The 26,771-nt window shown below is 43.7% G+C and overlaps 1 protein-coding gene across 5 annotated transcripts in view; it reads right to left on the reverse strand.

The window, feature by feature from the left end:
• Positions 1-25,236, reverse strand: part of LOC104928201 (disks large-associated protein 1) — a 111,782-nt gene extending 86,546 nt beyond the window's left edge. For 2 of the 5 annotated variants that reach the window (XM_027276499.1, XM_027276498.1), the window contains exon 1: positions 24,989-25,234. The gene's annotated coding sequence lies outside the window, so the exon portion shown is untranslated. Of the gene's footprint in view, positions 1-24,988 lie in introns of all 5 variants that reach the window. The other 3 variants (XM_019261986.2, XM_019261988.2, XM_019261987.2) reach the window with 3 other exon arrangements.
• Positions 25,237-26,771: the final 1,535 nt, after the last annotated feature.

A 26,771-nucleotide genomic window follows, 5' to 3' on the forward strand; every position in this document is an offset into this window, starting at 1 on the left:
ATGATGATAGTAATGATATAACTGTAGTGATGATAGTGATGATGATGATAGTGATGATGATGATGTGAGGCATGATTGATCGTGCTGATCTAGTTGATTGCCTGCATGCAGTGCTGCTGCTGCATCGTGATGATGCTGCTGATAGTGCTGCTGCTGCTCGTGGCTGCTCGTGATGCATGCTGCTGCCGTGCTGCTGCTGCTGCTGCTCGTGCATCTGCTGCTGTGCTGCTCGTGCGTGCCTAGCTCGTGCTGCTGATTGCTAAGTGCTCCGTGCGGACTTCATGCTGCTGCTCGTGCTGCTGCTGCTGACTGCTCGTGCTGCTGCTGCTGCTGCTTAGCTCGTGGGCTGCTCGTTGCTCGGCTTGCTGCTGCTCGTGCTGCTGCTCGCTCGTGTGGATGCTGACTGCTGCTGCTGCATGCGCTGCCCGTGGCTGCTGCACTGGGCTGCTGCCCGTGCTGCTGCATGTGCTGCTCTTGCTGCTGCTGCTGCTGTGCTTGCTGCTGCATCGTGCTCTCGTTGCTGCTGCGGCTGCCTCTGCTCTCGTGCTGCTGCTGACCTGCTGCTGCTGCTGCTGCTGAGGCTACGTGCTGCGGCTCGTGCTGCTCGTGCGGCCTGCCGTGCCGCTAGCTGCTCGTGCTGCCTTCTGACGCGTGGTGCGCTGCTCGTGCTGCTCGTGCCTCTGCACTGCTGCTCGTGGCTGCATGCTCTGCCATCGTATGCCTGCTGCCTGCTGTGCGGCGCTCTGCTGCTTCCGCTGCTGCAGCGTGCTGCGGCCTGCTCTGGGTGGCTGCTGCTGCTGCCTGCTGCCTGCTGCCTGCTGCTGCCCTGCTGCTGCTCCCTGCGCTGGCTGCTGCCCGTGGCTGACTGCTGCTGCGCGTGCTGCTCTCTGCGCTCTGCTTCTGCGCCTGCTGGCTGCTGCGCGTGAGATAGTGCTGCTGCTGCGGCTGCTGCTCTCTGCTCGTGCTGCGCTTGCTAGCTGCTCGTGCTCCTCCCGGTTCCTGCTCTCGCTTCGCTGTCCGTGCCCCCGTGTTTTTCTCTTGCATGCTGTTTGTTGTTCAACCACAGGTGTGAGAGCAGCAAGAGGATCTTCAAACGGGTGGCCGTGACTTTTGCCTACAGTCCACAGAAGGCTATGGCACCACACAATGACTAGGGCTTAGTGGATAGTGATGATGATGATGATTGGGCTCGTGCGGCGGTCATGCTGCTGCTCCTGTCAGTGCTGCTCGTGCTGATGCGCGGCTGCTTCTGCCTGCTGCTAGTGCGCTCGTCCTGCTGCTGCTCCTGTCGTGCTGCTGGTGATGCTGCTGATCGTGCTGCTGCTGCTCCTGTGCGGCTCGTGCTGCTAGTCCTGCTGCTGCTCCTGTCGTGCCGCCTCGTGCTGCTTGCTGCTGCTCTGGCTGCCTGCTTCTTGTGCTGCTGCGGGGCGGCTGCTGCGCGTGCTGCCTGCTCGTGCGGCTGCTGCTGCTGCTGCTCTGCTCGTGCTGCTGCTGCTCGTTAGCTGCTGCTGATCGTGCTGCTTCTGCTCGTGCTGCTCGTGCGCTGTTGCTGCTCGTGCTGCCTGCGCTAGTGGCTGCTGCTGCTGCGGCGCTCGTGCGGCTGCTCTGCTGCTGCTCTGCCTGCTGCGCTGCTAGCTGGCTCGTGCTGCCATGCTGCTTGCTCGTGCTGCGGTGCTGCTCTTCCCGCTGCTGCTCGTGGTGCTGCTCCTGCTGCTGCTGCCCAGTGCTGCTGCATGCCTCTGCGGCGCCCGTGCTGCATGCTGCTATTGGCGGCTGCTCTGCCGTGCTGCTCGCTGCTCCTGCGGCGGCTGCCTGCTGCTGCTAGTGCTGCTGCTGCGCCGTGCTGCGGCCGGCTGCGGCTCGTGCCGGCTGCTGCTGCTGCGCGTGCATGCTTGCTGCTCGTGCGGCTGCGCCTGCTGCTGCTCGTGGCTTCTGCTGCTTCTCGTGCTGCGCTGCTGCTCGTGCTGCTGCTGCTGACTGCTGCATCTGCTGCTCGTGCTGCCTTGCATGCTGTGCTGCTGCTGCTCGTGCATGCTGCTGCCTGACTGCTCGTAGCTAGATGCGCTGCTCTGCTGCTACGTGGCTGCTGCTGCCTGCTCGTGGCTGCTAGTATGCTGATGCCGCTGCCTGCCCGCGGTGCTGCGGCTGCTCGTGGTGCTGCTGCTGCATGCTGCTGCTGGCGGCTGCATGCCCGTGCTGTAGCATGCTGCCTGCTGCTGCCCGCCGTGCTGCGCTGCTCGTGCTGGCTGCGCTCGTGCTGCCGCTGCTGCTCGTGCTGCTGCTCCTGCTCGTGCTCTCTGCCTCGTGCTGCTGCTGCCTCGTGCTGCTGCTGATTCGTGCTGCTGCTGCTCGTGCTGCTGCTCGTGCTGCTCCCGTGGCTGCTGCTGCTGCCGCGTTGTCTCGTGCTGCGGCTGCTGCTCGTGCCTGCCTGCTCGTGCTGCTCGTGCTGCATGCTGCTGCATGCTCGTGCTGCTGCTGCCGTGCTAGGCTCGGGCTCCGGCCTGCTGCTCCGCGTGCTGCTGCGCTCCTCGTGCTGCTGATCGGCATGCCTTGGGTTGGGATAGCCGGCTGCCTGCTCCTCGTGACTGGATGCTCGTGCTGCTCGTGCTGCGGCTCGTGCGGCTGGTGCCCTGCTGGTGCTCGTGCTGCTGCGCGTCCCTGCTGCTCGTGCTGCTGGGGCCTCGTGATGCGCGTGGGTGCTGCTGCTGCTGCTGCTTCTGCTGCTCTCGTCGTGCCCCTCCCCTCGCCGCGTGCCCCCATTGTCCTTGCCCCCCCGGTTGGCGCTGGTCCCGTGTCGTTCCCGTGCGCTGCTCCTCTCCTCTCTTCCCTGTCCTTAGCTTAAGTAGAAAATTTTGGTGTGCTGTTAATTATTATTACCTTTGAGCAGTGTGGGTCCTGTATTATAGTTCTGCTGTTACTGAGAGGGGACTCCTCTGCTGCCACCGCCTCTCGACACCTTGCTGTCCTTTCATAATAAGGAGAACTAAAGCTAGCTCCGTCGATCTGCTGCCAGTCGAACTGCTGTGTGTGCAGACAGGTGATGACATTCACTTTGAAGGTATATAGAGGAAGTATTTATTGGCAATGACGACAGGGAATGTTTAAATGTCCGAGACAGCATGTGACAAACAGTCACATAACGGGCAGGGGGCCTAGGTGTCCCCCAGCCTGTGGTGGCAGGCAAACTGCTGTGATGGGCCTTTGCCCCCCTCTTCTGTTCACTAAAGGAGTGGAGTGGAGTGGCGTCCCGGAGTGTTTGGTAATAATTTCCACTCTTCTCCGTGAAGATGCGAGCCTGCCTCTGTGGTGGTATGCCCCGGTGCTGCCTGGACCCGAGGCTGCTCTACGCTTCCTCCTTTTCACTCTGTTCCCGAGTAGAAAGAAGTACAAATGCCAGCTGTGGTTTCAGTGACTCTGCTTCCCTGACACAGCGTGGAAGACCTTCTGCTCAGGGGGCGGCACCCTGTGCCAACCCTTCCCAGCATGGTTGGCATCATGGTGGCCCTAATGGGACGGGCTCTGGTTTAGATGACAAGTGTCGGGGTGAGGACAGTGCAGGAAGCCCAGGACACCATGGTACTAGGGTGGCCCTGTCTGTATCTTGGGTATGAGGTGTTTGCCACTTGGGTGTGAACCCACAGGCAGATCCCTACTCAAACCACACAAGCCCAAGACAACCCACGGTCTTCAGTTTCCAACTGAAATGCTGCATGCTACTGTGCTGAAAATGCGGATGTACACATATGGGCCCAAGTGTAGTCCTCGCACAAAGAAACCTAACCATAAAACTGAAGCTTTGTCTGATGTCCCCAAGGAAAGATGCTCAGTTGGTTTTGAGACAAGCTCTCCTTCTGGTGTGATGGGAGACCGAGCAGCATCAGCCATGTGCCGTGCTGTCAGGCCTTAACAGAGACATTCAAGGCACACGGCTGTCAGGGAAACTGATCAGCCCTTCAGGCGCCGAATCAAGTTGTGTTGGGAAGACTTCTGTCAGGCCTAGGGTTATACGACTGGGTTATGGTGGTTCATAGGCATAAATGTGTTCACATACAAAAACGTGTTCGCCGGGGCTCTCCTTGCTGCCATATGCGCAGCAGCCACAAATGGGTCTCTCAGTCCACACTTCTGGAGATTTTGGCTGGTTTAAAACATAGCAGACCCATCCGCCTCCTTCCCACCTTCTTTGTCCCTCGATCGCCTCAGCATCTGCGGGGCGGTTTAGTGTCACTCACAGGGAAATTGTTCACATGCCTTGTCGGACGGCCCCCTTTTCTGTAATTTCTGGGGTTGGTCGTGCAGATGACCCGTGCGGCCCTCTGCCTCTCAGGCTTGTCCTTGGGTCCTTGCCAGGACCTGACCTGGGTGGTCTGTGATGATGCACATTTTGTAAGATAGTGTCATTTGCTCATGTTTCGGGGTTGGACTTATGGGCTGCAACGCTCCTCACGGGGTGGCTTAAAGAGTTTTCCCCGTACATATGGAATATGTAACGGAGTGGGAATAGTCTCAGAATAGAGAACATAGGGTTATCATTGTAACCTTGTTTTTCTCAAGTGAAGAGACTATTCTCGCCAGCTCTAGGGCCGTTAGAGACAGTTTCCGATCAAACGATCACTGATTCCACATCCACGCCAACACAGGTGCGTTATGGGTAAACCTGAGGGCAGGAACCTGAACCGGCAAGTCGGTGTTCTTAAAGAAGTATCACGTACCTGACCCGCAAGGGGGTCCATTCCTGTACACATAAACGGAGCGGGAGATATCTTCGTCACTCAAGAACCAAGGGGGGGGGGGTAACAATGTAACCCTAATTCAGCTCCTGTCCACTGTCAGCGAATTTACCATATATTTGTATTACATATTTTTTCTGTTTCTGTCTAAGACAAAAAGAACGAGTATGAAATCTGACATTGGCTTCATAAATAGGTTGGCCGCAGTCATTACAGCCAACCCCCCCATGATAAAACATTTATTTTGTGATCCTGACTGTAGACCAAATGAACAAAAAATACAATTAATAACATCAGCTGTACTGTAAGGTTGGCGATTCGATTGAGTTGATGACAGAGAAGGGTCCAAGCACAAAACTTTAATGCAATGTATTACATTTAAATGCTCTGCAAACGTTCTGAAATGTTTTCAAGTGGTGACTGAGCTGCACGGGAATGCAGCGGGAATCCTGTATAGTTGCGTGTAAAGTAGGCCAACATAAAAATGTATTTAGATACAGTGTAAAGTGCTTCAGTAAAAACACAGCTGTTGTTGTATGGTGAGGTGGGGGTTCCTGGTAGTGTAGGTTGCTGCAACACCTTTCAAACTTGATTAAACAATCATTAAAAAAAAAAAAGAAATTTCAATCTCAACTACAGTAAGAAACACTAAAATAAGTCAAGAAAAAAAATTGTGTAGTCAGTAACAGGGGAAAAAAGGAAAGAGGGAAAAAAATATGAAGCACTCAATTCTGAGGAAAAAATGAGAAATATGAAAAACAACAAACAAAAGAACCTTTCACACACCATAGTAAAACTTTGTTTTTGCACCACCTCGGGTTTTTATAACAGCTTACATCTCTGAGGCATAGACTTAATGAGTGACAAACAGTACTGCTTCTCAATCTGGCTTCACTGTTCTCTTGAATTGCTGTTGCCCAAATCAGCTTTAGCAGTTGGAGCCTTGTACATGACCATTTTTCGTCTTCAACTTCCACCGCAGATTTTTTAATTGGACTGAGATCCGACTATTTGCAGGCCATACATTGACCCAATGTGTCTTTATTCAAGGATGGTTTCCACAGTTTTTTGATCTACGATGCATTATCCATCTTCAGTTGATTCAAAAGGTCAACCATAAAACTGGCTTTATTGAAGAAGTATGTGACAGCCTCTCTCCAGTGCCTTTACCTGAAGCAGCCCCATATATCCAATGACGTGGAACTTGCATTTTTTCTTCAGGCAGTCCGTCTTCATAAATCTCATTGAACGCACCAAACAAAAGTTCAGCATCATCTCACCTTGCCCAATGCAGAGTCGCAATTCATCACTGAATGACTTTCCATCGAGTCATCCACAGTCCAAAAGGGGCTTTACAGTAGCTCAATTGTACCTTGTGTTTTCTGTAAGGTGTTAAATTGACGGCTGTCATTTAGCTTCTGTATATAAATCCCCATTTTCCTTTAAGCCGATTTCTGACAGTTCGGTCACAGATGTTGGACTCCAGTGCCTCTCCATTTGTTTTGTTGTGCATTTCTTGTTTTTCAGACATATGGCCTTAAATTTTCGTCGTAAAACCTTTAACAAGCCTCACATGTTTTGTTTGTACTTGTCTAGATTTTAGACACACTGACGGTGAACAACCACAGTTTTGCAACTTGCGTGATATTTACCCTCAAGGAGTTTGAGTAATCCTCTCCTTTGTTGTCAATGACATCTCTCAGGTTTGGACCATGATGTCATGTCAATCCACTTGGTACAACAGCTCTCCAAGGTGGTGAATCCTCCTGTTTTAACTGCAGAGTAACGAGCAGATCTATCTGAGGCAGGGGTTAGTTTTTGGGAAAGTAAATTTTACAGGGTGATTCCATAATTTTATTCCTCTGTTTCTCGATTGTTCTTGTATGTTTCGTAAGCCAGAAAGTTGCCATTTTGAAATGACTTTAGTTTTGTGTCCAGTCGTGACGATCGGCTTTTTTTTCTACAAAAATTAACACTGAATGAACATCTTCCAAGACGGGTGATTCCATCATTTGTTGGCAGGGTTGCAATATCTTGGTGTGTGCTGTGTAGCACTGTAGTTTCTTCATGGGGTCCTCTATAACACCAGAATGATAATTGCTGAATGTCCTAATACATTTACTCAGATGTTGTGGTGTGTGTGTGGTGTGTGTGTGTGTGGTGTGTGTGTGTGTGTGCTCATGTGAAATTGTGTGGGGCAGGGTAAACAATGACTAATCCGGCTTGAACCATATTGTTGTTGGAAAGTGCCTAGCTATAGAAAGTGGGGCCAACTGAATCGGGGGGATAGCCCCGGCCAGAAGATGGAAATAACTGTGATGGATGATAGTGCAGTCTGTGTGTGTATGTGTGGTTGGTGTGGTGTGTGTGTTGTGTGTGTGTGTGTTGTGTGTGTGAAACAGAAAAGGATCCCATCAGATCCGCTGGTGCTGTGTTCCCCCCACGGTACCTGGGGAAAAGTGGAGTATCTCATCTGAAGAGCCGCCTGTCAAGTAAGCCGGCACACACCCTCTAATACACTGAGCAAGTTCATGTCATAGACACATTTAAAGCTAGCTGAATGCACCAGTCCAACAGGAAATGAGTTAATGTGTGTTTCCGAAGAACAGCAGTCATACATGGATGAAGATGAGCAGGAATAATTTTTAGGGAGGGGAGAGCTGTGCTGCATATCATGCTGTGTTTAATGAGAAGAACTACTGGTCCCACAGGGAGGACGAGCCTGCAGCGAACCGGAGATGGATTTGTGTGGTGGTGGTGTGGTGTGGTGTGTGGTGTGTGGTGTGGTGTGTGTGTGTGTTGTGTGCGCATCGTGCATGCGTGTATGTGTCATGGAGCCAGGTGCCATTTAAGGCAGCGGTCTTAAAGGAATCACTTGGTAGCTCAGGGGATGAATCACTGGGTGGGTGACAGACACAACTCGAGCACTTTATGCTTTCAGTTTGTGTAATGAACAGTGCCAGCGAAAGTATAAAATCACCAGGGAAACAAATGAATAGATGATACAGCTTGTAATGTTTTAGCTCACATTCATTGGGCCCCACAAAATCAGCTGATGAAAGATTTTTTGGGAAGTAGAGTGAGATGTTGACGGGACAGCTGTCCTGAAACAACAAGCAACAAAAGGAAACCAACCACAGTAAAGGACAAATGAAAGTGCATATATCAAATTTTAGAGTGTAAAGTATAGTTTAAACATAGAAGAAATCAGTCCAAACACGGGAAAATGAATGGGTAGCCAGGGCTGGTGCAAAAATGTAGTAGGGGCTAACTGGAGGACACCGTGGATGTCAAATGGGGCGGGGTGGCTTGTAAGTCTGCACGAGAAGACAGTTACTGCAGGGGATGGCGCGAGCACAGACATCTGCTTGTCGGCTCTGATTCTGGGTTTTTTAGGGAACCAAGATGTTCGGGACTCACTCTAATATTTAAGTTATCTGGTTCTAAAAGTAACAAGAGCATTTATGTGTGCTCAGGTTGGCTGGTGTAACTGGTCGACACAGCCGTTGGCAACAGGACCCTCGAAAGGCCAGTCCTCCCAGGGCAGTCAGTTGAAAAATGTGGCCTCCTCACAGCAACAGCACAACAACACTTCCTCTGAGGACTGTTTGATGACAGATTATAGGAGCACTCAGAAAACCAATAAGGCGTCAAACGTGCAATCACAATAAAAAAGTCTAGAAAAACAAACCAAACAATGATCCCATCAAAGTCCTCTGAGCATCAGTTTTTAAAAAAGGGGACGGAGGCAGAATGAGATGGCTGATGAGCTGCTCTATAAGTCCTGATGTAGCCATCTGCTTGCTACAGTGTTGACACATTGTATAACTTCAAATACTATACGAGCGTGCAATGACTGCCATGTGGCTGTGGATAATGAGGCAGGGAGCTTCAGGAGAACGTGCCAGAAAGAGCACAAGCTCCCGATGGAGGGAAACATATACATGTGTGTTTTATAAATTCTGACTCAGCAGCAACACCTGCAACCCAACTGGGAAAAGTCAGTCACTCCAGCAGGTTCACCTTCTAGACGTGCTGCCACTCCAGAGAGTCAAAGGCTGGACATAGGAGCATCCAGGTATCATTCCTCCATCCTGAAAGTGTGGAGGAGGAGTGATGAACAAGTGTTCAGACGGTTGCTTATAAATGTAAAGTTCAAAATCTGTAAACCATTCTTGAAGGACCTAAGACCACCAAATGAAATCACTAACTCAGGAGAGTGGGTGGAAGCTGTCACGGGCCTCATGAGTCCATTCCGTTTTCTGATTCACCTGTCACTGATTCTGGATGCATCCTGCACACAGACACTTTTCCCACAGTGTTATATACAGTCATAAAATCCTGCTTTTTAAATCAGACTATACATTCTGTAATATCATAACAAGCTGCATCATGTTCAATACCAGCAGTGTTAGGATCTACATCACTTTCCACTCAGAGTGGTCGTCCACGATCAATGGGGTTCGATCCCCCGCCCTCCCAGGCCTGCATGTCGAAGTGTCCCTTGAAGCAAGAGACGCCAATAACTCCGGAAAGGCTGCGCTGTGTGGTCGGCGAACCTCGGAGAGATCCCTCTGGTAGTTGTCGACTTGTGATGAATTTCAATCAAACACAATACGACATTTACCTTACAGGATAAAGGTCACCTGGGATGTATTATTTGATAACAATGAGGCTTTGAAGGACCAATCACAAAAAAACAACTGATCAAGGAAAGCTGTGCAGAGTCTGTGTGGGTTTCCCTCTCAAGTCCAAAGACATGCATGTCAGCCTATATTCCTGTGTCAATACAGCTTCCGTCAAAAACTCACGTTTTTGGAATTGTTTATTGCCAGCAACATTTGAGTTTTGGTGTCTAGGCTGCATATATTCTGTACTGTATAGTACATGGAGATACGAGGATGAGCAGGTGGGTGCTTAGTTGGGGTGGTGAAGAAGGCGGTGGTGCTGATGTAGCAGCATAGCAAAATGTAGCTGTAATAGACAGTAAGATTTAGCTGATTTTTAAACACAATTTATGTTGAGGTAGTCTGACAAGCTGTTTTTGAACTAATCGTTTGGGGTGCGGAATCCAAACTGATCTCATTTTTTCTATCACGTCAAGTTTTGACTATAGGATCCCGGTTTGCTTAAAAAAATATGAAAATACTGTACTTAACAGAGATGTGCTTGTTGCATAAACACAAGTAACATCGGTGCATGATCTTTTTGCTTCGCCAAACCACGGGGAACCAATAACTTTACATGTGTTCCTTTTGGTCCAAAACCCGTAACTCTCCAACACACTGCTTGCACACTTTTGTGAGGGGCCATGGCTTGTCTTGATCACAGATATTACCTTTAAAATAGCAAATAATTCTTGTTTGGAACAAATACACTGATGTGTTGCCTCTGACGTGAATGGTGAACTACACAAATACAAGCTTGAAAACTAAAAACAGCATCAAAGGAAAAGAGAACGTACAACATATGCCCATGGGTTTCCAAGGTTACGAGACAGCAGCACAAAGCCGCTCATTACCTACTATGCTAGCTTCTGTTGTTGCAGATATTGTAGCAACGGGCCTATTGGAGCTGCAACACACTCTCACTCTGCACTGTATGGTGCGGCACAAACAAGTTGCCCGTAGCTGTAGTGAGTCAATCGTAATCAGCTGGCAAGTCTTAATACAGCTTGTCAATGGAATTTTGCTAGCTGAGGGTCAGCTGTGGAGAGGAAAACTTGACGTGCTTAGAAAAAAAACTGACTGCAACTTTGGAATCAGCATAAAAATTCTAACAAAAATTTGTTTCAAATTGTTCCCCAGGTTATGTGTCACGGTTCTTGTGGTGTGCTGGGCTCCAGTCAGTCAGGGAAAGAGTACCTAAATATGGCACACGGAGGTCCCTGGTTCTGTTTGGATCAGGACCAGCCTGCTCTGTGTTGCCCTCCTTGTTTCTGCTTTGGTTTCCGCCCACAATTGCAGGTTAGCTAAAGTGACCGTAGGTGTGATGTGAGTGTGTGGTTGTCTGTGTGTTGTGCCCTGGTTTAGACGTCGCCGCCATCCAGGTGTACCCAGTAGGCCCTGGGCCTCCTGTGAGCAGAGGATAACAAAATGCATCAAATACACCAAACTGTAGAGTGGGCGATATAACTGTACTTGTACTGTTACAATGACAAATAAAGCCTCTATCGTCATCGTCATCATCATCATCATCATCATCACTATCATCATCATCACTATCATCATCACTATCATCATCATTATCATCATCATCATCATCATCATCATCATCATCATCACTATCATCACTACAGTATCATCATCATTACTATCATCACTATCACAATCATCATCATCATCACTATCACTATCACTATCATGTGTTTGTGCCAGCACTTCTTTTACTGTAGGCAACGTCACGGCCACACGTTTGAGATCCTCTTGCTGCTCTCACACCTGTGGCTTGAAAACAAACAGCATGCAGAGAAACACGGTGTACGGACAGCGCAATCTAGAGCATGAAACGGGCCTTAGAAGTCAGGCCTGGCCCGATAGAATTTGACCCGAGCCTAGCCTGGCCCGTTTTGATTGACAGCTTTGTAGAGCCTGAACCTGTTTGCAGCCCAACGTTAATAAAATGTGCGCATATGGCATAACAGTCAAGAATGAGTCTAGTCTCCCCATTTGTGCTAAACACTAACAGTGATTGACTTATCTTAATTTGAACATTTTAGTAGATGCAACTGGCATAAAATCAATTTATTTATATTGAAATTTAACAATTGCATGTAGAAGATGACAGAACATGTCATAATAGGGTGTACCTGCTATTAGTAGATTAAAAAATGAAATCAAGTGCATATTAAGTGTGTATTGAAACAACAGACAAGACACTTAGCAAAGTTGCATTGAGGATAAATTCATTCTATTCAATTCAATCAAGACATTTAATCAATATGTTAGCTGTGGAACACAAGTGAACTGGAATTAATAAACAAAAAATTCCTGAAATAAATAGAAAAAGACTAAAATGTTTTGACTGAAACTGGACTAAAATACCCTGTGTTCACATTAAATTTTGAGACTTTTAGTCGACTAAAATATGAAGAACAAAAATGATTTGCGAAAGACTAAAAGTGACTAAGACTAAGAATGAACTTTGAAACAAGACTAAGACTAAGACTAAATAGAAAAATGGGTGACAAAATTAACACTGATACGCACTATGTTTTCTGTTTGATTTTTAGAAATGAAACTAGGTCTACATATCTGTGACTGTTAGCTTATTTACAAGATGTCTGCGTTTAGGAAACAATGGGCCTGAGAGCCTCAGACAGGGTGGTGAAGTCAGTACTGAGAGATGGACCAGCACGTTGTTCGTTTTGTTCTTTTGTGGAATTGTTTAAAATAAGAAAAATAGAGAATAACACCAGAATAGTCCTTTGATGACTTTTGGATATTTCTGTTTAAGAGACTTGAAATGACAAGGAAGCACAGTAAGTTGTCATAAGTGCACCAAATTCTGTTTAGTGTGGTTCAGTAATTCTGTGACAAAGCAACCTCAGTACTTCATTGTTAGTCTAAATTGAACTTAAGTTTTAAAGTTGATTCATAAAATAATTGAAAATACATTCAAATATTTTAGTCAAGTAAAACTTACTTAAAAAGTCGTTTTGAGTTCAAATGTACTTAGATAAGTAAAGAGAAGTAAGGAGATAATAAGTAAATAAAGAGTGGGTCAGTTAAAAGGGTTAGTACTATTAAAATGACATCTGCTGGATTAAGAATAGCCTTCAGCTACAATAAAGTGTATTAACATGTCAGTGTATTTAAATATATCTCGCTGTTCCCAAGCACTAATGTCCAAGCCAACAGTAAATTCCTTGGTGGTCACATCACAGTCCAATCAGTGTGTGAAACTGATTATCAGAATACAACTCAGTAGTTTTAGAACAACCAGAAATGATGTCAAAACTCACAAAAATGCTTTTAACAAGTCCACTCAAACTCTCTTATCCCTGTGCACTCCACAAACACACAACTGTGACAGAGTTCATCAAATGCAGCAGTAAGAGCACAGCTCACTGAAGGTGGAAGTTCCTGCAGTCAGTAAATGTCACCAGCATCAGAAACTACAACCAAAATGAAGATAAGCAGTGAAAAAAACATTATAAACTGAGTAACTAGCAAACAATTTTTGAAAACTAACTAGACTTAAATTGAAAAGTCAAATATGAAATAGAATGAACCCTAAATTCAACACTATTATTAGTTATATATATTTTCTTTTGTTCATTCTCACGGTCCATCAGGACTTCTTATGTGAGATAGAAAGGTGTTGTTGTGGTGAATGAGGGATGGTGCAAACCTTTACCAGGAAGGTGTGTGCAGGGTAGAGAACTGTATAATACATCATCATGATCAGAAAGTACTGCAGAGCACACAATGATAATATTTCCTCTGGATAATTGTGATCCAAGGGAAAATTATGAGAATGTCATAACTGTTTTTTTTTATTTGAATGATAGAAACTCAGAACTCTGAAGGCTGACTACCATCCATTCATATTCACTGCTGCATGGGACCTGGAATTGCTGCTGTAAGTGTGCAATGTAACATAGGTGATCTTGGATACTATGAACTCCCCTGCTTCAGGAACTAATATGAGAGTAACAAGAAGTTCAGGAGGAAATAAAAGTGACCACTCTTCTTTTCAGACTTGAATTTGGCTCCACAGTGGTCTGTGTGAAAAGGTTGGACATCAGGCTGAAAAGATCCCAGTAGAAATGGTCTGGAAGCAGATGCGACATCCAAGTGTTGAAACATTTTAGTACTAATTATCAGAGGTAGATTTCATTTGTTTTTCTGCAACAAATGCAAAGAGGAAAATGGACATTTTGCATGGAATATGTATTTTCTTCTTGGACATTCCCACATGGATCAAACTGTTAGACACAGTTTGTCACAGTGACTGGTAACATACAGGTGGAACTCATTTTATTATTGGCTCCATTCCACCAGTTATTGGAATGCAGTAATTAAAATGTTTTTATTGACTTGTGTTTGATGAGTCAAAGTGTCTAAGGTCTAAAAGCTCAGAGCCTCACTACTCAACACTAGACTTCTATGTAGCCTTTTATGTACCCTTCATCCAGTGTTTTAACTGTGTGCTGCTCTGCTCGATGAACAATGAAAGCAACCTGAGATGACCCACTGTAAACCACAACACTGTGGTCCATTCACAGTGTTTTACCTTATAACTGAATGCTGCCTGTTCCAATCAGTCTGACTCTGCGACTACCATTTGACCTTCACCATGTGCAGACTGCTCAGTTTGCAGCTGTTCACAGAAGGAAAATGTTTGTAGAAATATATTTCCATCATATTTGGCTTTTTCTTTTTGTGTCTCAGAGTGTCAGCTGTTCTCAGTACTACTTGGAAAACTACCCAAAATCTTCCACAATCTATGACAATCCTGCATTAATGTATGTCTCTTCATCATCCATCATCCATCAGAAAAAGATTTCTCTCAAATTAATACATGAAAAAGTGGAATCGGACAGGTTGAAGGAGGATAAAAACTCCACACTATCACTTCATGAATGCAGTGAACATCACACATGGAGAACTCACAGTGGAGGAGTAACAGGCCGTTCAGAAAGAACTTGTCACGTTACACACTAAGTGTCAAGCCACTCATTGTGTTCACACGAGATGTGTTGTCTAGGCAGCGCATGAAAACCAAGAGCTGTGAAAGTACCAACATTCACTGTGACACCACGGCTGACTCACCAACTAGCTAATGCATTAAAATAGTTTGAAGAAGGTCAGAAACGAACTGTTCTTTCAAAACTGCTCTCGAGACAGCAGAAGAGCTTAAACAGCACAGCAGTGCCCTCTTAACATTTTCCTTCGTGCAGTTGATTTTACAAGCACAGCGTGAATGTTGCTGTTGGAATGTCTTTCTCCTTACCTGATAATCAATCAATCAACTTTCATTATGAGACAGGAAGTCACCTGAGGTCAACTACAGAGATATACAGGTAACATGTATGAAACATGACAGACTGCCATTTGATAGAGCACTTCTGTGAACAGTCATGTTTCAAACAGGAGTATCCAAAGTGGAAAACTGTATCTGATATGACTTAGAAACCATGTTATATTTGCATGCTTTACTGCATGCTCCTGAAGGTGTGTGAATGCATATGTATGGTTAGTCCCTATAACTGATAAGCAGCTGGCACCTTGCATGGCAGCAGAGATATGTAGTGTATAGTTGATTGGGCTGAAAACTAGAACGACACTTTATGTACAGTCCATTTACCATCAGGTACAGCTAAGGTGACATGCACAGCCATCAGTGTTTTGGAGGCATGTTACATATACACGACATAGGATTACATTTACATGCTAATTAACAATTATGTCAACTAACAACAAATGAAAAGGCTGCTGATCTCCCTGCCCAATTTAACATAAATGATTAATTAGGTCATTTATTTGGCAGAGGAGCACAACATTTATGAAATATAGAAAATGTGGTAATTCATCAATCTGTTATACAATTAAAATGCAGTCTGAAAATGTTTAAAATTAAATAGATAAAACACATCCAAATAAATTGTATAAAATATATATATATATATGAACAATTTGTGAAAGATTTGAATAAAATTATTAATTAATAATTTATTATTACATTATTTAAGACATTTTAATTTAATACTCAACAAGTTGGAGCTGCACACCTGGCTTTGAGCAGTTTTTTGAAAATGTATCAATCGACATTACAAGCATATATGTGTGTGTGTGTGTGTGTGTGTGTGTGTGTGTGCTTCTGTGTTTATGGTCGGCTACAGTGATTTGTTCAACTTTTCTGCCAGATGACCCCGGGTTTTTCCAGATCCCTCTCCACTGGCATCCCACTGTATCCATAGAGTTGTCGCAGTCAGATGAAGACTCCACCAAGTACATGATCCTTCACTGGTTTACCATTCACAAATACTGCCAAATGGAGTAGCGCAAGTATCTAGCCAAAACAGTGTCAGTGCTGCTAAGAATTGAACCCATTAATGCTGTGACGGGTGGGTCTTTTACATTTCCATTATCTGACATCCAGACGAGGAATGGGAATTCAAATAAATTTCTTTGATTGAGCATCTGGAAAATTAACAATCAATCGATTAATCATTATTTTTATATTAAAAATGTAATGAAAATACAAAATGCAATGTTTTTCCTCGATGAAATCTTTATTACAAGAGGAACAGTCTAACTCTTATGGCAGTTAAACCCGACATTCAATGGTTAAACTTGAAGATATGCGGTGCTCTAAAGCAGCAGAGCCTACAGCTGCGAGTCAGCGCTCTTAAACACAATTGACCTTCTTTTGTTCCAAAAATATATATATATTTAAACGATCATATTAAACAATAACTTAATCAAAAACATAATAATACTTAGGTCTGACAGGTTTTGTCAAAATGTAACTTAAAACCAAGTTGAGAAAGACGGGGGAGCGTAAGGGAGAGAATACCTAACAATTAATTACTTAACAAAGCCTCATAAAAAATAACTAGTAACTCACATACAGGCTACATTGGTGATGGACGCCTAACAGTAACTTCAGCACCGGCCAACTAATTTTTGTTAACAAAGAGAAACAAAGATTAGAAAGATTAACGCGCTCTGGGGTCAGATGCGAGGGGAGCCTGGTGACTGTCAGTCCAGCAGCCAAAAACACCCACTCTGAGGGGACTGACGTTGCCGGGATGCACAGGTACCTCCGCGCTAACTTGGCTTGCCTGGGGAACCTTTTTCCATTCACTTTCCACCAGTCTGTAGGGGTGCAATCCAGGGGTGGGGGAGTCTCCCTCAGAAAGTTCTGAAGTTCTCTTTTACATGACTGGATAAGCCGGTGAGTTGCGAGGCCCCTTTGCTCCTGTTTCTTTCGCAGCGCTTTGGTTGCTGCAGTGCTGTGATTAAAGTGGCTAACGAGTTTACTAGCCTCTGATGTTACCCGATGCATATCAAATCAAATCAAATTTTGTTTGTATAGCCCAAAGTCACAAAGTACATTTGCCTCTGAGGGCTTTACAATCTGTACAGGGAGTGACACCCTCTGTCCTTAGACCCTCGGTTCCAGTGAGGAAAAACTTGCCCACAGGAAGAGCCACAGAGGAGGGATCCCTCTCCCAGGACAGACAGACGTGCAATGGATGTCACGTGTACAGGACAGATCAAAACAAACATATTGTACAATTACAATGACTGACAAAATGACAATGAATTACAGATACAGTGGCCAACTTATGGCCAACTGGAGGGTATGCGCAAAGCAGGCAACGGAAATACAGAGCACTCTGGTGGGACTGTTGGCAGCAATGATATTGGTCGCGTTGTCATGGACTGATGCAATAACTCGGCCTTCAAGCCCCCAGTGCTCCACAGCTTCATTCATTTTCTCAGCAAGGAGGTCAGGTGTATGCCGGCCTGGCAGGCTTTCTGTGAGCAGGACCGCTGAGTTCATTTGCCAGTCATCACTGATGTAGTGGCAGGTGAGGTAGCTCTCAGTCTGTGGTTAGAGCAACTCTCTCAGCTGTGCTCAACTTTATTAACAGCTGCTGCTTCAGTTAGTGAGTTTCTACCAGTCTGGTGATGGTACGTTGTGACGGAATGTGATAATCTGGTTCAATTAAATTAATCAGGTCTCGAAAACCTTTGCCCTCAACAATTCTTAAGGGCAGCATATCCATCTCAATCAATTTACAAATCCCTTGGGTAATTTTCTCCCCTTGTTGTGCATTGCAGCTCTTCCGTGCTAACACTGAGCTAATGGTCGGTTAAGAGCAGGGTGCACTGACGTTAACCAGGGTCGGATGTACGTTGTTTAAGTTGTACATCATTGGAGTCGTGGACATGTTGTACTTACACACGGCTTCGCAGTGTTTGCAGTGAACTTAGTTATTTCTTTTATTTAAAATGGTCCTACGCCACACTTCGCCATGACCTCTTCATGATTAATTTTGAAATCTATGGAAACTCACAGGTAGCTGAGTACAGTGGTCCCTCGTTTATCGCTGGGGATACGTTCTAAAAATAATCCGCAATAAACGAAATCCGCAAAGTAAGTTTTACAATTATTATACATGTTTTAAGGCCGTAAAACCCCTAACCACACACTTTTATACACTTTTCTCATACAGGCATTAACATTTTTTCACATTTCTCTCTTAAACACTCTCAAAGTTCAAACTTTCGCAGATTTAACAAAAATAAGTACAATACTGTATTAGTAAATGAAACCAAAGATCAAAACCTGTTTTCAAGGCCAAACATTTTTTAACAAATTTTATTTTAATGATCAATCTACGAGGTTTGACACATAAGAAATTATTACCAGTAACTCATGCGTATTTCACAGTTCCTCTGACGGTGCCGAACACAATGCGCGTTCATACTGTACAGTATGCTTAAAAAAAGCATGCAAAATTACACCAAAACAATCTGTGAAACAGCGAGTCCATGAAAAGTGAACCGCGTTATAGTGAGGGACAACTCTATACTCTTTTCTTAGTCAAATATCGCCCCCAGTTGGTAAAATGTAGGGATGCACTGAAAATTCGGCCACCGAAAATTTTCGGCCGAAAATGGCCCAAAAGTGCATTTCGGCTTTCGGTGAAGTGGCCGAATAGTAAGGCCGAATAGTGGCGTGACGCAATTCATGCAATGAAACAACGTGCGCGGTGATCTGGCCAGGGTTGCTGATTCTTTTCTCATTCACACACAATAAACCCACGATGCAGGGTATAGGAAAAACACAGGCAAGAAATACATCATACACTGCTCTTTAGCAGAGCTATATACTTCTCTCTAAACTACGGTGTCTCACACATGCGAGGTGCGTTCAATGACCGTCGGAATGACTATGATGCGTTCATGAATGTATTATTTATTCTAGGCTATTTATGCAATAGTAAAAAAAAAATACTGAAAAATTTAACAACCGCATTTCATATTCGGTTTCGGTTTCGGTATTCGGGCAACCATTTAATTTTTATCGGTTTCGGCCGAAAATTTTCATTTCGGTGCATCTCTAGTAAAATGTTTCATTGCTGCCACACAGGGAAATTCATTGGATTGCTTCAAGACTCACAGCACAACCTTTATTTAATACCAAAGTTTGATCAATAAAAAATGTACGTGATCGACACAATTATCGATCAATTGATTAATCATGCCCATCCCTAATCCAGACTGACTAGGGCATAAAGGTTTAGATATGAATTATAAACCAACTGTTAAACTGGTAGACATGGCATAGTTAGGAAATATCATGATGATTTTTGAACACATGAATATTACTCTTTTAAAAGGATCTTTAGCTTTCAGAATCTGTCAGTTGTCCAAACTATGTCTTATTACAAAGTACAATAAAGTTGTACAGATATACACTTCATAAATATTAGAGCAGGCTGTGATCAAAACTTTCCAATGACACTAAACATACTTTGAACCTTAACATGGCCACTATGTTATTTTCAGGCAAAGCAGCAGTCAAAGTTCACATTTTACACTTACACTGACATAAATCCATGTCCTTGCCTAAATATATAACCAAGCCAATGTTATTTTGACCAAAACAGCAGGTTTTAGTTACTAACGCAGAGTCACAGTCACCATTTTAATCCAGACAGACTGAATCCTGTGGTGAGAGGCTCTTTATCACCATAACATTCTCTGCCACCTGTCTCTTCAGTAATCTAAAAGTCATCCAGGTAGCGTGTGAATCCAGCAAGCCACAGGCTGTTCCATATCTCCTCAACATACAAGACTAAGGATGTAATGATGCATCGTGACACGATTAAAAATCGGTACAAATGCGTGACGACTCGCATCGGTTGACAGAAAAAATGAAACGCGATTCTTGGCAAATGGGAACCCGCACACCACGTGCTCTCACCGGTCAAACAGGCTTCCGTTGTGTGAGCGTGGCGTATTTGGTCCGTCCTGCATGCGACTTCAAACCCCACCGGGAGTGTTTCAGAAGCAAGCACTTAGCCTGCCAGACTTTGTTTACTTGCTCAGATTTGGACATTTTCCCGGTGTATGTTCTTCTAAACATGCTTTTACATGTGCAAATATGCTACGTAGTTAATTAGTTTCACTTTTGTCTGCTTTTACGACCGGCAGTTTGCACGGGGTATTTTATTTTGAAAATCCACCGGATTCTCTTTGCTTTTTCTATGTCTGGCTTCCGCCCACTCAAGGTGCTCTGTGGAAATTGATGCATGCTGCTCGCAAGTTTAAATGTTTTTATTTTTCTGTTATGTACAAAAAATGGGTCATATTAGACCCTGAATAGTATGTAAGGGTTAATGAATAATGAAATGTAGGATCATTTTTGTATGTACTTAAGTTCCCAACTTCATTGTAAGATTAATTTAAAGCTTTAGTTAATAAAATGATCAAATTAATTCAGTTGCTCTCATAATCTGTCTTTTTTGCACGGGAAAAAATGTGGCTAGTGGAAATTCTGATTGGCTGGTAACTTCAGAAACTTACCAGCCACATTGGCTGGTGATCAAAAAAGAGCCCTGGTTACGCCACCTCGTGAGCGAAAACTGCACATCACACCAGTTAACAGCAGTTTACTGTGAGATTGTTTCTAAAGAAAGGAGATATATGTCATGTGTTTTGTTGTTTAAGATGTAAATTCACTTTTTATAAGAACACAAACTGTTTGACAGTTTCTGTAAAGAGAGATTTTTTTCCTACAAATAAAAAGATAATTTCATTTGGTCATAATTTGTCTGAAGCTCATTTTAAAAAAACGTGAAAAAATCGTATCGTGAAAAAAAAAATCGTGACTCGAATCGAGTCGTGAGTTGAGCATATCGTTACATCCCTATACAAGACTACTATAATAAAATTCCGGTCTGGTTTTAATCAGAAGCATTAGAACGTCTACTAATGTGGGTGAATCTTAGCACAGCTTTTGATACCGTAGATCACATAATCCTGACTGAAAGGGTTAAAATAGGCAATGGTGGGTGTCTCTGTGTGCACCCTGGACTGGTTCTGTTCCATCCTCTTTGGACATAAGTTTTTCTGTGTTGCCTGGTCCCTACAAACTGCTGCTTTCCTGTGGTGTACCCCAGGGTTCTGTTGTGGGTCCTATATATTTTGCTTATGCTTCCCTTTGGTCACATTATTAGCTAATTTAAAAGTTTTCTCTTATCATTGCCACACTGATGATATTAAACTTTCTTTTAAGCCTGATGAGACTAACAAACTGACCGTTTTTCACAATTGTCTATTAAGGATTGCATGGCTAAACACTTTTCACAGTTAAAGCCCAGATAAGACTGAAGTAATAATCAATGTTTCAGACTATTAGACTACTACTACTCTTGTTGATTATGTTTTATTGTTTGACACATTTACTCCAGAGAAGCAATTTGTGAGCTTGCTCTGTGAAATGTGCTAGTGTGTAAGGTGTAAGTAAACTTTATTTATTTCCCACCACCCTCATCAGAAAAGAGTGAAAGAGCAATTAAAGGATAGTCAATCACCATCACCACAGTACTCCAACTCCCTGCCTCCAAGGTCACTACATTCCTGTGAGTTCCCTGGCAACCATCATCTAAAATTTCCAAGTTTGCTGTAGCTAGTCCAAAAAATGAATTCCTTTTCAAAACAGACAACAAAGCAAAGCTTTCCAACGTTTTCATGTCGGCCTGTCATGACCACCGTTCAGTCAAAATCAGCTCTCTTCCATGTGATGTGATCTCACACACCTAAACAATACACTGTGATGTCAGAACCAAATAACACCGGGATATTAGCACACCTGCCACTTACTTCCAGTAATAACAGCAGCTGGTTTTGGTTGGGATATTTGGCACAAAGACGCCAGAGCCCCCTGCTGCCCTACTTCTGTGAGCCTCAAGCTTCACAGACCAATCATCATCCATTAATAAATCGTTTAAACACATTTTGTTGATGGCGTTGTCTTTGCTAGTGAACCCTATATTAAAGTCAGTAAATCGAAAACACAAAAACATTTTTTCAGTTGCCCCTAACATAACTTTGGTTTTATCTGATGATATCACTGCTGAAACCAAAATGAGCGTAAATAGTATTTGTCTGTGAAAATGAGGGTTTCAGCTCAATAATTAATTTTATTATTGATTAATCATTTTTTTATATAAATCTCAGCATGTAAAAATGTTCTCAGTGCCTAAAAAATGTGCTCTGTAAATAAAATTGCCATTGTAATCCACACAACAGATTTCTTAAGTGGCCATTTATCATTATGTCTCCTCCATTGCTCAGCTGACATGTGGTGTACCACATGGTTTAATCATTTGTCCCATTATTTTCATTAGCCAATTTAGATATATTTATTATCACTGTTATGTGGAGCATACCCTGTGCCACTTTTTCTTCAAACTAAAGGTGACCAACCCTTTGTAGTTATAAATCCCACTCTGTGGAACCTTCCTACTTTAGTTAGTAACTAGTCAGATGGTGGCTTTAAGAAGTTGCTAAAAACTCACCTGTTTCCTGCACTTTGTCCTTTAATGTGTTTTTGCCCTCTGCGTAGTTTTCATATTTTTTAAAAATCCTTATCTCACTTTCTAATGTTTGCATTGTACAGCACCTTATAACTCATCCTATTCTATAATGTTCAATTTATAGCAATAGGCTAACAGGGAAAAGCAGCAATTCACATATTTGAGAAGCTGGAACCAGAGAATAGCTTGTATTACATTTATGAACTCAAAGCCTGCCAGGAGTAAATGTTCCACTCAGTCTGAATCCAGACCTCCATGTGACAGCTTCCTTTGGAGCCACTTTGTACCACACTCGAGGATTCAACCCTCTTTATGAACTAATGAATCACATTAAAATGCATTAGCACCCTTATGTTATGCATTAACATACAAGATATTGGGTATTACATAAAGAACCCGCCCACCCTGTAAGAACTAAATGAAAATGATTCTGAATTGAGTGGGAATAAAAACTGAATCATTTCTGAGCTGACACTCAGTCGACCCTGTTATCATTGAGTCTGCCTGAGAGAGCATACTATATACTATTTACCACTTATTATCATCATCATCATCATCATCACGCTCTTTTTTTTGGCACGCTACTCCTCCCGCAGTTTTTGTCGCACATACACAAAAAAGGTATCAAAATGTTTAAGCATTTCGCCAAACAGTTTGCTGATAAATCGCCAAAAAAATGAATGTGTGTGAATTGAAAGAATGTTCGAGAGTTCGAGTGAGTGACATCATCGCTAGAGTGGAGAGGGAAAGAAAAATTTGTCGAAAAATGAATTTGTAAACTGCAATTGAGGCCGCAAATGTCACTCTACAGACATGATTACCTTTCAAAAAGTAGGAAAATTCCAGGCGGTCGCAGTGATAACACTGCTGAAGCTGTAATTTTTATAGTTTTGGGGTCACACACGAAGATGCGCCAGCAACACGCATCTACTGCCCAATCTACTCCCATGTTAATTTGAGAAGAGACATTTTCAAAAGGAGCAGGGAGCTCCCGAGGCCAAAGTTTATACAATTTTCGCAAGGAAATTGTCCTAGGGATGCTGATGGTCATTTCGGCTTTTGGTTTGCGGCACACCTTTTTGGTATTTTTGGCCACCTTCGAGGGGCTTCATTTAGAGATTTTCTGAGTGTCTCAGGGGAGAAACAGAGTGTGTGCAGGCACCTGTGCCTAATTACTCTGACCTGCAGCTGACCCTGGTTGCTTGGCAACCTCAAGCCTGCCTTTGACTAACTTTATTGAAGTCTGTGTATGATATCAGACTATCAAAACTACATTTTTAATGTCGGACATTTTATCCTTGTCTCTCGCAGACACAAACACAGACACATAGAGAGACAGACACCACACACACCACACAGACAGACAGACAGGGCAGACACACACACACACACACACACACACACAAGACAAAAGTCTTTCAAAATAAGAGTCCCTTCAAAATAAGACTTTGTAAAACTCTCATTAACAGACACAAGACCACACGAGCGCACACACACACACACACACACACAAGATAAAAGGCTTTCAAAATAAGAGTCGCATCAAAATAAGAGACCATTAAAAAGGTAATGATGACACAGCTTGTTGTATTAATACTGAATTTGCTGAGCAGTGTAAATAATAATGTATGGGGGCGACAGGGCCAGAGTCAGGCACACTCAAAAATTCTTTAGAAATGTTTCTAGTTAACAGTTGGTCTTCTTGATTTAGAAACACGGTGAGATCTGCTTGTCCTCTCATCGTCAGCCACAGGCGACAACTGACGAAGGCGAGCTCCTCTGAGCTCACAACTTCTCAGTGAGGCGGAAGATACATAGTGCACATCCTCACCAACAACTACTGCACATACACACCGACCAATACTGCACCACACAGAACCGTCTGTGCTGACATCACATGAGCCTTTTTTTATACTTCATCTCAGGCTGAGACTGTTAGCCAGTATAGCAACCATATGAGCTTCGGTCTTTCCTCCATAGCAACCCTTTCCTCCATAGCAGTCGTCTACGTATGCAGCATCGGGAGGTCTTGCAGCATGTGTCGGGGATCCCTGTTGTGATGTCTGTGTGACCTGGAGCTAATGTCACGTCACATTTCTGACCATTTGTGTGTCTTTTAAAATGAAGTGATTATTCCTCCACACCTCCGTCTTAATGTCAGCACACATAAGAGCACTGCAGCTCCGTTCACAGCGCTCTGGCTTCTCCTCAGCCCTGAACTGTGTGCTGCTGGCCCGACGACAGTGAGCCGTGTCACCGCGTCAATCAATTCTCAAACTTTCACTGGCATTGAAATGAGCGGGGCGGTGTGTGTTCGCTAGCCCGAGTCTTTGACAGATTTCTCGGGATTCACTCGAAAATCTGTCGTCATATTTTACGGGACATTTCTTGACGTTACAGCGCGGAGACAGCGGTGTCATTCACCGAGTCTCCCCCACGCGCGACAGAGGCACGTATCAGGGCTGCTGTTGGAGCTTCGTCAGCGCCAATGCAGCCGACAGCCTCACGAACGCTAAAGACGGCGGTAACCGTTCCAAAGGACGGCTCTATCACCGGTGTGAGTCATTCGTCAAGAAGCAGCGGCGGGAACCTTCCAGATAAGCTGTTGAATCTCGAGTCCGTCATGCGCTCGAACCTTAAATGCATGAAGACGACTGAGGCTGTCTGTCTGTCTGTCTGTCCGCCGTCTTACCTGAAGCAGTTCTCTCTTCACAGCATCGCTGGACGGAGGCACCGAGGCACCGAGGCACCGAGGCACCGGCTGCTAAATCCAAAAGCACGCCCGTTTCTGGAAGCGAGGCGAACCCAACACAGTCACTGGAGGAATGTGTGTGTGTGTGTGTGTGTGTGTGTGTGAATGTGGGGGCATCAAGTGGCGCAAGCCTGCGGTCCATGAATTGCGGTAAGTTCACCACAGTTAGACGGAACGACACCGGAAGATTTTGCTCTAAAAAATAAAAGCACACAAACCTTTTCTTGTGTGACATTAAGGCAAAAATGGAGTGTAAGTTTATCCTGAAGAATAGAACTTCTTTATTCTGATTAAAGCTCCCACATGTCATCTACGTATCAGATCTGTTTTATGTAGAACAATATGTTGACAACAAGCTGTGATTTTGATGTGTGAAGTATAAATACACCAACACCAACATCTGTGGCCTTCAACATGAGTTTCTCCAGGCGTGATCACACAAAGTTACCGTAAATGATAAACAGTATGAGTATGTGCCACCCTGATTCCTTATTATTATATTATAGACATATTATATAGACAGATTAACCGCATCTCTTCCCAAGAAAACAATACATTTTGACTTTGTTAGAGTTTACCTTGAAACCTCCACTCCAATACTACCTGCTCCAGGTTAACTGCGTCAGTTAGTCTGTGGTCATTTGATTAATAAGAATAAGAGTGACTGAGCATTTTTTTAATCAGAGTAATGTAAGCACGATATGAAGTGAAATACTGAAGGTGTCCAGCAACATTTACACAAGAACAAAGTCTGACACAGGACGACTCGTCTAGACAAATGTGTCCCATGATTTAGAAACTACCTCAGTCATTTTAGTTTTTGTTGTCATTTATTTGGTAATTCAGCCTTAGTAAATATATATATATATATATATATATATCTATCTATCTATATATATAGATCTATATATATATATATATTATTGTTACTATAATTCAGTTCTGACACTGATTGTTTAACATATGAATATGAACTTTATTTTGAAAGAAAAAGGGAAGTTGAATATTGTTACTGCAGTGGACTTTGCACTCTGGCAGATTCATACAACTGAGAGAGAAAGGGTGAGAGAGAGAAGGACAAATCTTTGACATGTTGCTTGTAAGACCAGAAATAGAATAAGTTGAAATTCATTTAAATTCATGTATTCAAGTTCAAAATGGAAAAAAAAAACCCAATAAGGCAAACTGGTAATGACATCACTGTCCAGTCTTTATACTGTACATGTGCAAATATATAATATATAAACCATCATGACATACAGAAGCAAATCCCAACATATTCGCTCTGGCTGGAAACAAGGCAAACAAGAGAGCTGTAGAACTTCAGCAGGCACAAGCGTACGCCGATAACAACAGTCTACTCTTCATATTGCGAAGAACCTACCGAAGCTACTGAAGCTACTGTGCTAACAGCAGCTGCCACTGGCAGCATTTTACTTTATTCTCTCTCAAGAAACTCTGTAAATCACAGAGACATTTTCTTCATAAAATATGATCCAGTTTTACCAGAAAATAGTCAAATAGTTGGTGGTTCAGTGCTGTAAAGTGTTACGTACTTCCTGTGGGTGATCATACCCGGAGCCCAAAGTTACATAGTGTGAGAACAGATGTATGAATGACAGAGACACCATTCACCTGATTACAAGTCAGTGTAGCATCTACAGGTTTTGAAATTGTTATTTTATGGTAGCAATCAATGTTGCTTCAAGATTCCAGCTAATAT

Source organism: Larimichthys crocea, unplaced genomic scaffold, assembly GCF_000972845.2.
Source record: "Larimichthys crocea isolate SSNF unplaced genomic scaffold, L_crocea_2.0 scaffold397, whole genome shotgun sequence".
NCBI lineage: Eukaryota > Metazoa > Chordata > Actinopteri > Sciaenidae > Larimichthys > Larimichthys crocea.